Raw genomic sequence first — 12,532 nt, 5'->3', positions numbered from 1 at the left:
TTTCTTACCTCAAATTGGAAATTTCATATGGCTCTTTTCTAGCATTTTCCAACCTCTCTGCTAACTCTGTCACCCCCACCCCATTACCACTACTTCAAGGTTACCGCTTCCTTGTACTCATTGCCGAGGCAGAGAGCATTTCTTTTGAATCTTTGGCACAGAGATTCTCTCAGGGTGCACACTTGATCCCACCTGGGATAATAATCTAATCTGTCTTAGTTGGCTACTAGGTTATAAACCCATCAGGGCACTGATGACGTCTCTTTCTCTTTAAAGTACATCTGCATAGTACCTTGAACTTAATGAGAGATGACATATTCTATTTCCCAGACCCAAGTACAGTTAGATAGGGACTCCAGTATACTCAGAGATCTGTTGGTAGGCCTCTGAGCCATGTTGGCCAGCACTGGGCCGGAGGCCCTTGTTCTCTAATGAGACCCTCTAGAATAGTTGCCTGTATACATATCTTTCCCCTACTCTTCTCCTCTTGTCTCTGCCTGCCTCCTTAGCAAATCAAACTGAAAAGAGAAACTTGACATATATGCCTTGAAGTTGGGAGAGGAAAATAGGGTGGCATTTATCCATTTTAAAAGATTATTGAGTTTTTGGATCATCATTTGCTTATTTAAGAGATATAAGGTTGAACCATATGAAATCCACAATACCCAACTATTTTGACCTATAAAAATACCAATTTCATATGGTTCAACCTAGTGTTTTGGTATTTGGGCTCATTCACATCATTCACAGGTGAAGTGGTCTGATCCCTGTGTGTAGTTTATTCAGTCAAAGTCTTGGTAAAGAGATTCCCCAGAGAGGCTTCTTATAACTTCTCAGGGCTCATGGCCTTTAGTAGATTCTGCCATTGCTTATGGAGTTTCCATCACAGGCTCTGGATTAAAAAAATGGCTTGTTCATTTCCCTTTTCCCTGCAGGTGCCAACATATGTGTTTTATCTCTGGGATAAATGCCAAGACCTCCAAGCTTGAGTTTTCAAGCCTTCTGGAGATCAAAGTCTTTCTTCATCACCACATGGACTTTTCTGTGCTGTTACTCAACAAACCCAGTCCAGCTTCTCTAAGGGCCAGTGGCTGAGTTCCCAAGAGACAAGGAGGGAAGGGAAGGAACTTCTAGTTTTCTAAATATTGCAACACATGGGGGCATATGAGCATGAAGGGCAAAAAGGCATGTACGTTTTTCTCAAATAAAGTGTAAATTAAAAATGTAGAAACTTTAGATGGATTTTAGTTATTTATAAACTAGATCCACCTAAATGGAGCAGTGGTTACACTCCTGAAACCCCTAAGACTATGGGTTCCCTGCACATATTCCCTCATCCTTATCACTTCAGTGCACAGAAGCTGGACTTACATCTCCTTGCATTCTTTGCCTGAGGGCTTTCTCTGGCCAGGAGCCTATTTTTTAGAACTACCAGGGAAATATTGCTACCTAGGTAGCCCTCAGTCAATGACTGATAGAAGTGGTAGATAAATATCCCAACTCTCTTGCTTCTAAGGTGTGTGTTCTACACTGGCTTCTGGTGTGATCCAGCCCCAGTTATCCACCATGATAGCATGCTCTTAAGCACACCCTTTATTGGTTTCCTTCCCTTCCCCTTTTTACTTCCCTGCACCCCCTACTGGTAGCTTTCTAGCATTACCTCCCAAATAAACTACTTGCACCTACCTGAACCTTTGTCTATATGCCTGCCTTAGGGAAACCCAAACTCTTATTTTCATTCTCTGAGCCTGTCTTCCACAGGCATATAGAGGCATTGAGGCATTGACCACGGAAAGAGGATCTCCCTAGGTATCGCTGTAGACTCAGCTAGATTCAGGCTAGTTGAGTCAGAAGATAGCACATCTTGTCTGACTCCAGATTCAGTGTATTGTGTGTTAAGTATCTCCCGCTCATATAGCTTATACTGTGTCTTTTATAAGAGAGCACAGAACTCATAATAAGTGTCTAGGTTTCTAAATATCCTCAGAAAAGAATTCCTTTTGGCTTGTAGGCTCATATATTTATAGTTTCTTTGTTGGCCCAATAAAGGACATAATTTCTCTTCCACCTACAAAAGTACTAATTAGCAAGTAATAATTCTAAGTAAGTGCAGTGGAGGTGGTATGTGGGACCTTTTGTAACTATTTTTAAATTTTTCATTGTTGCTGATAATCTCTAAGTAAATTTTAAGAGACTAACCTCTACCTAAGAGAAGATATTTATTAGTATATATAATTGGGTGTCACATGCTAATTACCTTATTGCTTCACGATTTAACTAAGATAAGGACATCTATCCAGGAGGACCAGAGAAGTTCTGTGCACCATATTGAGAGCAGAACCCTTTCCTCTTACATCCAGTGGCTGTGTGCAGTGTCTCCTGAATAAAAAGGTGATTTCACATGCTTTTTCTAAGCTGCCTTTCCCACTTCAGCTCCACTTTCTTCCCTTGAATGTCAAAGGTGCCCATGTTCATGACATCACATCTGTAGTTTGAGCAGGAGGGAAGGGACTTAAAAACATATTAATCTTTGTGGGCAGAGTGTCATCTTTCCTCTCTATTTCCCTTCTTCCAAGGAACTAAGAGTACCAAAGAATGATACTCATGGTTGTCCCTGTAACCAACCTCATCTGGTTCTTTGCAAATAATGAAAACATTTGTGACATTCAACCTTTTCTTAATCTTGGAAGTATTTCTTAACTATCCATTTGGCTCTCCTAAAAGATCAAATTCCTTATTTTTGATGAGTGTTATCTTTTTCTATACTTTAATTTGCAAACTTTTAAAACTGCCAGTGTCTCTTTAAGGGGTGTGGGGCTAATAAAGCAAGGTTTGAGCCAAGCTCCTATTCCTCCCACTCTGATTTAAACTTAGGCATGAAAGCCTTGAAAATTGGAACAAATGTGTTATGATTTGGTGATGGGCTGGTCATTTTCAGTCCAAATTGCTAGAAAGCAAGTACTTTATCACTAACATTATGTCTCCTCTGATAAAGCTAACTTCATGGTTGATCTAATTATTAGATTGAGCTATCAATGTAGTTTTTGTAGAGCAAACCAGCTGACTCTCACTAATTTATGATTGTTCAATCAAATACCTATCTTGTAGCCTTGATCTCTCATTCTTTAAACTAGTGCTACTCAATATGAGGTCTGCTAACTGGTGGTGATATCAGCATCCCTAGAGAAATTGTTCTTTACTCTCTGGGCTGACATGCTTCTGGAATCCTAAAATAAAAATGGCTGGTTCCTTAGAGAACAGTGAGAAAGTGTGGGATATTTTTTGGTGGAAGGACAAACTGATAGATGTAATAGGTAGCAAATCATTACTGAGAGAGATGAAGGGTGCAGCAGCCAGGCTGACTGTTGGCATGGGAGGAAGAGGTTGCCAAGGGAAGTGCATGGACCCAGGGTCAGGAGACCTGAGCTTTACTTCTGCCTCTGCCAAATATCAGCTCTGTAATCTTGGGTCAAATCTTTGAACTTCAATACATGAGAATAGTGGCCTAAACAGTAGTTTTCAATGTGCTGACTTCTACCAGAACAAGAAACACATTTTACATCACAACCCTGCATACACACACATACATATACTGTACACATGCACACACATGTAACAGAAACAATAACTTCATAAAACAATACTTCATGTAGTGCACTTTGGTATTTTTCTATTTTCTTCTATTTCATTATTTTAAAAATACTAGTCATTACCTGCTGAATGGATTTAACAATCCACTAATGGGTCATGCCCTGCAGTTAAAAAAAAAACACACAACTCTATAATTTCTGAGGTCCCTTCCAGTGGTAGTATCTAATGACTCTGCTAGCTGCCTAAAAGGAATTTTCTTAAAACAATAGATGAACTGTGACAGATGGCTACATGCTTACATTCTGGAGGAAGTGCATGGTGTATAACATGGCAGCAGAATGACCTAAAGATAAACAAGTAAATTATAAACTGCTTCCAAGGAGTTTATAGTTCTGCAGTTCTGACAGTTACTCAGAGAATTAGGGTCTCCAAGTCATTACACTGAATGCTGCCCAAGTCAACAACATCAGAGACTGAGGATCCGAACTGCCAGAGAAGTCACAGACTCTCTGGTAGTGGGCAGCCTTCTTTTCAGTTTTCAGATTGTCAGATACCCGCCCTCCTACCACCACCACCAGAGTGCTCTCTAGTGGCCTCATCTTTGTTTATACATCACTTATCAAAAGACAGGAAAATAAAGAAAAAAGAAAAAGAGAAACTTGGAGAGCTCCATACTTTCCTCTTTTGAACTTGGACCCCAATCCTGGCCTCTTGGTCTTCTTTTGTTTCCAGTCCAGGAAAGGGAACTGACCTTTAGTAAGCAGTAACAAGGCAAGGACTTGATCATTTCATTGGATCCTCAGAACTGTTCTATAAAGGTTCTAGGCTTCCAACTTTACAGAGGAGGGTACAGAGGCCCAAAGAGTTCACTAACTCATTCTGGATCCACTGCTGCTGTGATGAATCCCCAGCTTTCCATAAGAGAGCCCAGGGCCATTCCCCAACTGCATCCTGCCATAGCTTGAATACAAAGTCTTTCAGAGTGGATGATATAACCTCAGTTAATTTTGGTGACTAGTAGACATAAGAGTCATAAACAGAATACAACAGGACTCATGACTCAGAGAACAGAAGGTCCAAATCCTCATTTGTAAAGATGGGGACTGGAATCCTGGGAATGTTTGGTAACAAGCACAAGGGCACAGAGCAGCAAGTAGAACCCAGGTTTCTAGTGATCTTTCCACAGAATGTTGGACATTAAAACAATATCAGTAATAATTAAACAGTACTCCTGGTATTTTGTTTTAGAAGATGGAGAAATATTTCTATGGGAAAAATAAATAAGTACACAGACATTTTTCATTCTCTGGGTGCTATAATGTTTCAGTGTAACCAAAAAATGCAGGTTTGGCTGTTTGCTGTAAGGAAAGCCAAACTTGTAAGATAGATGCTGGCGCAAAAAGAAAGAGGTTTTATTCAGGTGCCACCACCTAGGAGAATGGTGGACTCCTGTATCAAAGACCATCTCCCCTTCCTGCTCAAGGCTGCGCTTTTCTTATAGGGATAGGGAGGGGAGGCCTTTTTTGCCCATCCAATCATTTTTCTAACTTTTGGTTGGCTGGGTGTAAGAACCGCTCCTTGAGCCATCTTGCCAGTAGGAGAGTTTCCCTGAGGCTCTCTGCTGGTCTACAGCAGCAGAGAGGGAGGCTGCAGGACCCCCGTCAGGAAGCCTGGAGTTGATGCTGCCACCCCTCCCCCCATGCTGAACATGGTGCCCGCACATCTGAGGGAGCCAGTTGGAGTCCACAGGACACGTCTGGATCCTGGTGTGCTGGAGTCCTCCGCACAGCCTACCTGCAGCCCACCCCTCCAAAGTTGCCAGCCAGGACTGACAGCTGCTTATGGTAACATCAGGACACTGAAACTTGTCAGGAAGCTTAGATTTTTCTGATGCTGAGGGGTCCACATCAGATGCTATATCAATAGTGGTGGACAAGTCAGTATTATGGTCCTACAGACTAGGAAACCCAGCAGTAGGGACAGACTGGGAACCTGGCTATGGTGTTGGGCTGCTCCACAGGTGGCAGAGCATTTGCTCCTCCACACTGCCAAGCAGAGTGGGCAAGGGGCTGGTTGCCAACAAAGGAAGAGAGGCAGGAATAAATGGTTTCACTTGGTGAAATTCCCTCCCTAGTTCCCTAACAAATCTGAGAACTCATACAGCAGCAACAGAGACTCTAAGTAGATTTTCATTTTGCTTACCAAACTGATAACTGCTAAGATTTATCTTATGCATAGCAGGGATCCAGGGAACAAATCTATGACATATCTGTGACACTGACTATTTCAGATGCTCATTAATATGTTAATGTGCTAACATACTCCCTGCTGCTTTCTGTCACAGAGCATCAGAATGGATGGTTTGTGGAGAAGTATGTTCCTGGCAAGACAGCTGTGTGATGGGGGGTGGGTGTGATAGGTTGAAGGGCAGGAAGGTTAGCAAGGTGTATGTGGGTAGTTAATCCTGTAAGAACTCCAAGAACATTCTAAAATATCTCTTCCCTCCTGCCCTGGCAGGTGTGACTCAGTTGGTTGGAGCATCATCCTGTACACCAAAGGGTGGTGGGTTCTATCTTGGTCAGGGTCCATACCCAGGTTGCAGGTTTGATCCCTGGTTGGAGTGCATGCAGGAAGCAGCTGAACATCTTTCTCCCTCACATCAGTGTTTCTCTCTCTCTCCCTTCCTCTCTCTAAAAAATCAATAAAAAATCAAAATATCTTCCCTCTCTTGAAGAGATAGAAATTCCATTTCTGAGTAACTTTGCAACTTCTTCTGAAATTTTCACCCTAGGTATCATTCAAACTTTGATTTCAGCTGTCACTTCCCCCTTTTAAAGTCCTGAGAGGCTGGGAGAAGGAAGACAATGTAGCCTGGGTATAGAGCCAGTGGCAGGGGTAGAGACTTGAGGTAGAGAAGCTTTCTAGGAAGAGAGGCCAACAATAAACAATTTTGTACTTCTCCCAGGGCTAATAAAGCTTTAAAGGAGTGAGAGGCTCATGAAGCCAGGCAAGGCAGTGTTGAACAAGTACCAAACCTGGCAGGGCAGGGAAATACTGGGGACTTGAGAGAGTTGGGGCAAGATTATATCTGCCCCTGAATTTTACCTCTTCCTAACAGTTCCTAAACTCAAGTATCCTACTGCCCTTAAAAAAGGGCCTGGCCTTTCCAAGAGAGTGGCAGCCATTAGTTTTCCTCAACTTCCACACCAGCTCATTTCAGATGAACTCAGTGACCCATGCTTTCAATACATCACTGTGAATCAAGGTCTAGACAATTCCATTATCCCCAGAGCTCAACAGGGGGAATGAATTAAGTCTAGTCTATAAAGACTTCACTGCTCTGTAGACATTTCCTACAATGTCGTTTTCTTCCAGCAGTTTGGTGTTTGCGGTGCTGTTTGTGTTTCTATAATATGACAAGTCTACTGGGCACTTTTTGAAAGATTCACTGAGTTCTTGGTTATACCTAATACTATGGATGACACAAAAAGTATCAGTTCTGAATCCTTTATTTTGATTTTGAGAAGCACTAAATACTTTTATATGGCAGACATCCCACTTCACCCCACTCCCCAATCAGCCTTATCTTAGGCAAACTTATTTCAATACTAGAGGCCCAATGCACGAAATTTGTGCACTGGGGGGGGTGGTCCCTCAGCCTGCCTGCTCACTCTTTACTGCCTGCCTGCTCGCTCCTTACTGCTTGGCTCGCTGCTCCTTAGCATTGCCACAGAGGCTGGAGAGGCTCCTGCCACCGCCACTGCGCTCACCAGCCATGAACCCGGCTTCTGGCTGAGAGGTGCTCCCGCTGTGGGAGTGCACTAACCACCAGGGGCAGCTTCTGCCTTGAGTGCCTGCCCCCTGGTGGTCAGTGCATGCCATAGCAACTGGTCATTCTGGTCATTCTGCCATAACAGTCTCTGGGCTTTTATATATATATTTAGATTGGTTTTAGAAAGCTACTTGCTTAGAAGCCAAAGATGGTTTTTAACCCCAGATCTTCCACTTTCCAGGTGTGAGATTTTGGAAATTCACTTACTTTTTCGGAGTTTCTGTTTCCTTATTTGTAAAATGGGAGCAATATTTTAATCCTTGCATTATGTGACAATGTCATGAATATAATGGATTTGGCTTAGAGCTTAGCATATGGCTGGAGCTCTTTGCAAGAGCCTATAGTCTTGGACAGGAGAAATGATACTTACACATAAACTTTTTTTCCTGCTGTAGGGGATAAAAAAATACACATAGCCCTATTTCATATTGCAACCCATACCATTATCTGTCCCTTTCTTGGAGAACAGTAACAAAGGGAGGACAGAAGGAAAACTAGGTAAGGCAGATGACTGGCTCTAGGGAAATAGATAAAATAGTGGGAAGGTGTATTAGTTTTCTATAGTCACATAACAAATTATCACATATTTAGCAGATTAAAACAACACCCATTTATAATCTTGCAATTTCCGTGGGTCAGTATTCTGGGCATAGGTTAACTGGGTCTTCTGCTCTGGGTCCCATTGATCTGCAATCAAGGTTTTGGCTTGGGCTTATTTCTCATCTGAGGCCTGATGAGGGGGTCTATTCCAAGTTCATTGGTTGTTGCCAGAATTCAGTTCATTGAGATTATAGGACTGAGACTCTTAGCTCTCAGAGGTTACTAACCATTACTTGTCATGTGGCCTTCTCTACATTGTGGCAGTTTGTTCTTCAAGGCCAGCAGGAGAGAGTCTCTTCTGCTTCTTGTCTCTTTTTAAGGCATGGGTGGGAAATGTCAGGCTCAAGGGCTGTATAAGGCCGCAAAATCATTTGGTCTGGCCCTGCCACGGCAACTGCAGATGGGACTCGAAATTAAATAAATCTAGAAGCTTTTTTCATGGGAACATAAATTTATATTCAGTGAATTATATTAAGAGAATGATGTTATAAATATCCAAATGGCCCTTGGCAGAAAAAAAGGTTTCCCACCCCTGTTTTAAGGACTCACCTGATTAGGCCAGATACATTCAGGATACTTATATCCCTTTTGATTAACTGGAAGTAAACTGAGTAGGGATCTTAAAATCCCTTTTGCAAGGTAATGCAACATAATTTACTGGTTCTACCTAAACTCAAGAGCAGGGGACTATACAGGATATGTACACGAGAGGGCAGGAATCTTGGTGGCTATCCTAGGATTCTACCTACCACAGAGTGATCCTTGGATGTATCCAAATAAGCAGGGGAGTAATCTTTTTGGTTCTCTTTATATCATATTTATGAGAAAAAAACATTACTGGGAGTACTAAGCCAGCTGTATTGCATGACTTAGCCATGGTGAAATTGTTAAACAGGGAGAAAAGGGGACAGGGTGAACCTGAAGATATGGGACAGCCTTGCAATGGCAATGGTAGAGTGAGCTTATGAATAAGTGAATTCAAGTTTCGCTGGACTGTTACTTAGGAAAAGGAATAGATATTTTAAAGAAGGAAAATGAGATAGTTTTCCCTGGAAGAGCTCTATTATTAGTGTCTGTCTGTTTGCCTCTGGTGGACACATAATACTGTTAATGCTCTATAGCCAAAGGACAAAACTGAAAGCAAAGTCATTACAGAGTTTTCCTTCCCTTCCCTAAGAGATAAACATTATTGTAGCCACTGATGAGTGAAATTTTCACTTGTTAATGCATGGCAGGAATCCGTTATTGCTTCTCAGCAAATAAAGAAAAATACCAGGGAAGAGGTGAGGATTACTAGCCCTGAAGGCTGTATTGTGAGAGCTGGTTCTTCCCAGGAACCATGACTTGGCTGCCCACTCTGGACCTCACATATTAGTCTTTGCATCTGCAAATCCACAGTCCTGAGAAGCAGGCAGTTTAGCAGCCCAGAAACTCAGAGCTGGCCTGCCCAGTAGGCACAGTAAGAATGTGTTTAGGGCATCAAAAAGCAGGGGCACCAAAAACTGCTTTTTTCAATAACCTGATATTTAATAAGAAAAGAGAATTTTGCTGAACTTCACTACATTTATTTCACAATATGCTAATTCATTCTTTAATTTGAGACCTACTGCAAAAAGGTGGAGGTGGACGAGTGGGGAGTATAATCTTTTTGGTGTTTATGGCCTTTAGAATCTAGTGGGCTTAAGCAAGCCCCAGGGAATTGTATAATGAAACAGGAGGAATCTGCCAGAGATGACATCTTCCAACCTGTTGCTTTCAGGTAGAATCATACCGAAACCATTTTCACACAGAACCAGAGAATGTGCACTCCATGTTTTGTTCTGTGCTATATCTGAGCACCTAGTTCTGTGCCTGGGACATAATAGCTATTTAGAAAACATTCCATGTGTGGATGGATGTTTCCATTTTCAGCAGTTTCTTTCCTTCCCCCATGTGGCCCAATCTCCCTTCACTCCTGAAAAATTCCAAGGAATAATGAGATAACATTTTGTGTTTCTCAAACTGCCTGTTGATAAAAAAAAAAAATAATCCAGGGCCACTTTTCAAATACACAGATTACTAGGCCTCTCTGTTGGAAACTTTGGTTTAAGAAGTCTAGGCTGGAGCCCAGGAATCTGTGTTTTTAATAATTACTTCTGATGAATCTTCTCTTTAGATCAATATTGAAATAAATAGCGGGAGCTCAGCTCTCACCACACAAAGATTGAGGAGCCACAGCCACTTGATCCAGTTCTGAGAGAATGAGGGGCTGTAAGAGTTCTGGTCTACTCCCAAGTTATGTGGGCCCAGCTCCAAATCCTGGTTTCTCCCTTCCTAAAGGAATGGATCTAGGAGAGGAAGTACTTGGAAGCTCCTCTATTTTTGGGACTACCCACTGAACTTCATGCCTCGTCTTTCCCCCAGGCAAGCTTTCTGTTCTGTCCCTTCTCCCAGCCACAACTAGCATATTAATTCACGGCCACCTCTGTTGGGTAGGAGTTGACCTCTGCATCCAGAGAGAAGCTAACTTTTTAGTCAATCCTGGTCACTGAATCTGAGTGTCCCTCTGATGGTGGCTAAATAAAGCCTCTGTTTTTAGCACTCCCCTTTACTTTACACTTGAGAAAAGGGAAGATCTGATCCACATATGGCCCGCTCTTTCTATCCCAAGGCCTCCCATACCTCATCTGATGCCTGAAGAGGCTGACTTCTCCCTCAGCAATTCCTCCTAGGTTTTCTTATCCCCAGGACCTAGTGACTCCTGACTGGTTCCCCAAACACTTATAGTTTCCAAGGAAAGGATTGAAGTTTTAGAGTAGCTCAAGGAAAAAAGTTGCTGCTTTTATTCTTGGCTCCATAAAACTCTTTCCTAAAATACTATCTCCTACCCAGGAAGATAATCGTGGGATCTCTAACCCTTGGGCTTGAATTCTTGGCAATTAAACACAAAGAAAGGATAAATCTAGGTCAAAGGGATTAATCTGCTCTGTAGCTGAAGGTGAGAGAATATAACAGACTATTTATTATTATGGTTGGCTAATACAATAGCCACCTATGGCTATTTATATTAATTTAAAGTTTTTAAATTAAAAATTTAAAAGTACTTAATAGCCAATGTACCACATTGAATGGCACAGTTATAGAGAGCATTTCATCAGCACTGTTTCAGGGGCATGGCTTTGCCCTTTGACCCTGTCAATGTGGTGTTTCTTTAGCATCTTTGGAAATATGTCTTTGTTTCTATTGGTACTCTTTGTGGGTATGATGCATTATTCTAGAAAAACACACTACTGATGACTGCATTAAAACACAAAAGCAAAACCAAAAATTACTGCCATAAATACAGTAGTTGGAGGGAGGTACATTATCAAAAGGCTGCATTTTCCCCAGTTTTCTTTTTTCTAATCCCCTTCTGCAAAAGCGTTCTTCCTTCTTTTTCATTTACCTTTCTGTTGTATCTGTAGAGTATCTTATTCTAGGTATGGCTTCTCAGACACAGTGAAATGGTAGACTTGACCTCAAAAATAAAAGGATCAGAAAAAAACCAAAAGTCTGTTTAGGGCACAGGAATACACATTTGGGCAGAATGCCCCCAAATCACATACCAGGAAAAAGGGAAAGAAGCAGAAAGACACAATGAGACTGGGAGGAGCTAATGAGCCCAGGACAGGGGTCTAGTCTGGAAAGTAGGTCTGGAGGGTAAGGCAGACTGGGCCAGTACTCACAATTCCTGAGGTTGGCAGGCTGCCCAGGTGCTCAGGAGTTCCTTTGTGCAAGAATTTCCTCTTCAGAATCCTCCCTCTTAGGAGCAGCTTCTTCCATAAGAATTTGCCTTCAACTCATGAGTGATCGCCATCCTAGACTCAGTGTGTACATGAAGAAGATATAATGGGCTAATTGCTGTGCTTTGAGGAAGGAGGCCTCCATCCCTGATCTCTTGGATGAGTTGCAAGGACTGTGCTTACAGTCCTCTCCTTACCAGCACTGTCTGTGGTTTCCCTCTCTTAACACCCATACCCATGTAATGGGATCTTTAATGCTTGTGTTCTCCCCTAGGTGAAACTAGGGAGACTGAGTAATGCTTTGAAACATGGCAGACAATGAGGTTGGCAGGTCAAAGGCATTGTAAGGTTTAAATAGTGAGGGTTGGGGGCCAAGGATCACAGAAGACAGAAAGCAGGGCAAGCAAGGGGCAAATTGAGGTGGGCATCAGGAGCAGGTGTGTAGAACTATACACTGAGTGGCCAGATTATTATGACTGGCCAGATTATTATGACCACCCCATCAGTACTTTGTTGGGCCACCTTTTGCCTTCAATACTGCGGCGATTCTTCTTGGCATTGACTCCACGAGATGTTGAAAGGTGATGCGAGGAATCTGTCACCATGCCTGATGGATAACACTGTCCAGTTCTGTGAGATTTGATGGTTGTGGAACCAGCTGCCTGATGGCTCTTTTAATTTCGTCCCACAAATGCTCAATTGGATTGAGATCTGGTGATTGTGGGGGCCACCTAAGCAAGGTAAAGTC

General features: G+C 42.3%; 1 protein-coding gene across 2 annotated transcripts in view; it reads left to right on the top strand.

Annotated features, from left to right (window-relative positions):
- Positions 1–12,532, top strand: part of NHS (Nance-Horan syndrome (congenital cataracts and dental anomalies)) — a 96,446-nt gene that overhangs the window by 36,324 nt on the left and 47,590 nt on the right. The window lies entirely within an intron of this gene.

The sequence above is a fragment of the Myotis brandtii genome, unplaced genomic scaffold (genome assembly GCF_000412655.1).
Source record: "Myotis brandtii unplaced genomic scaffold, ASM41265v1 scaffold490, whole genome shotgun sequence".
Classification (NCBI taxonomy): Eukaryota; Metazoa; Chordata; class Mammalia; order Chiroptera; family Vespertilionidae; genus Myotis; species Myotis brandtii.
Note: the sequence above shows the minus strand (reverse complement) of the source record. Positions and strands in the feature narration are given on the sequence as shown.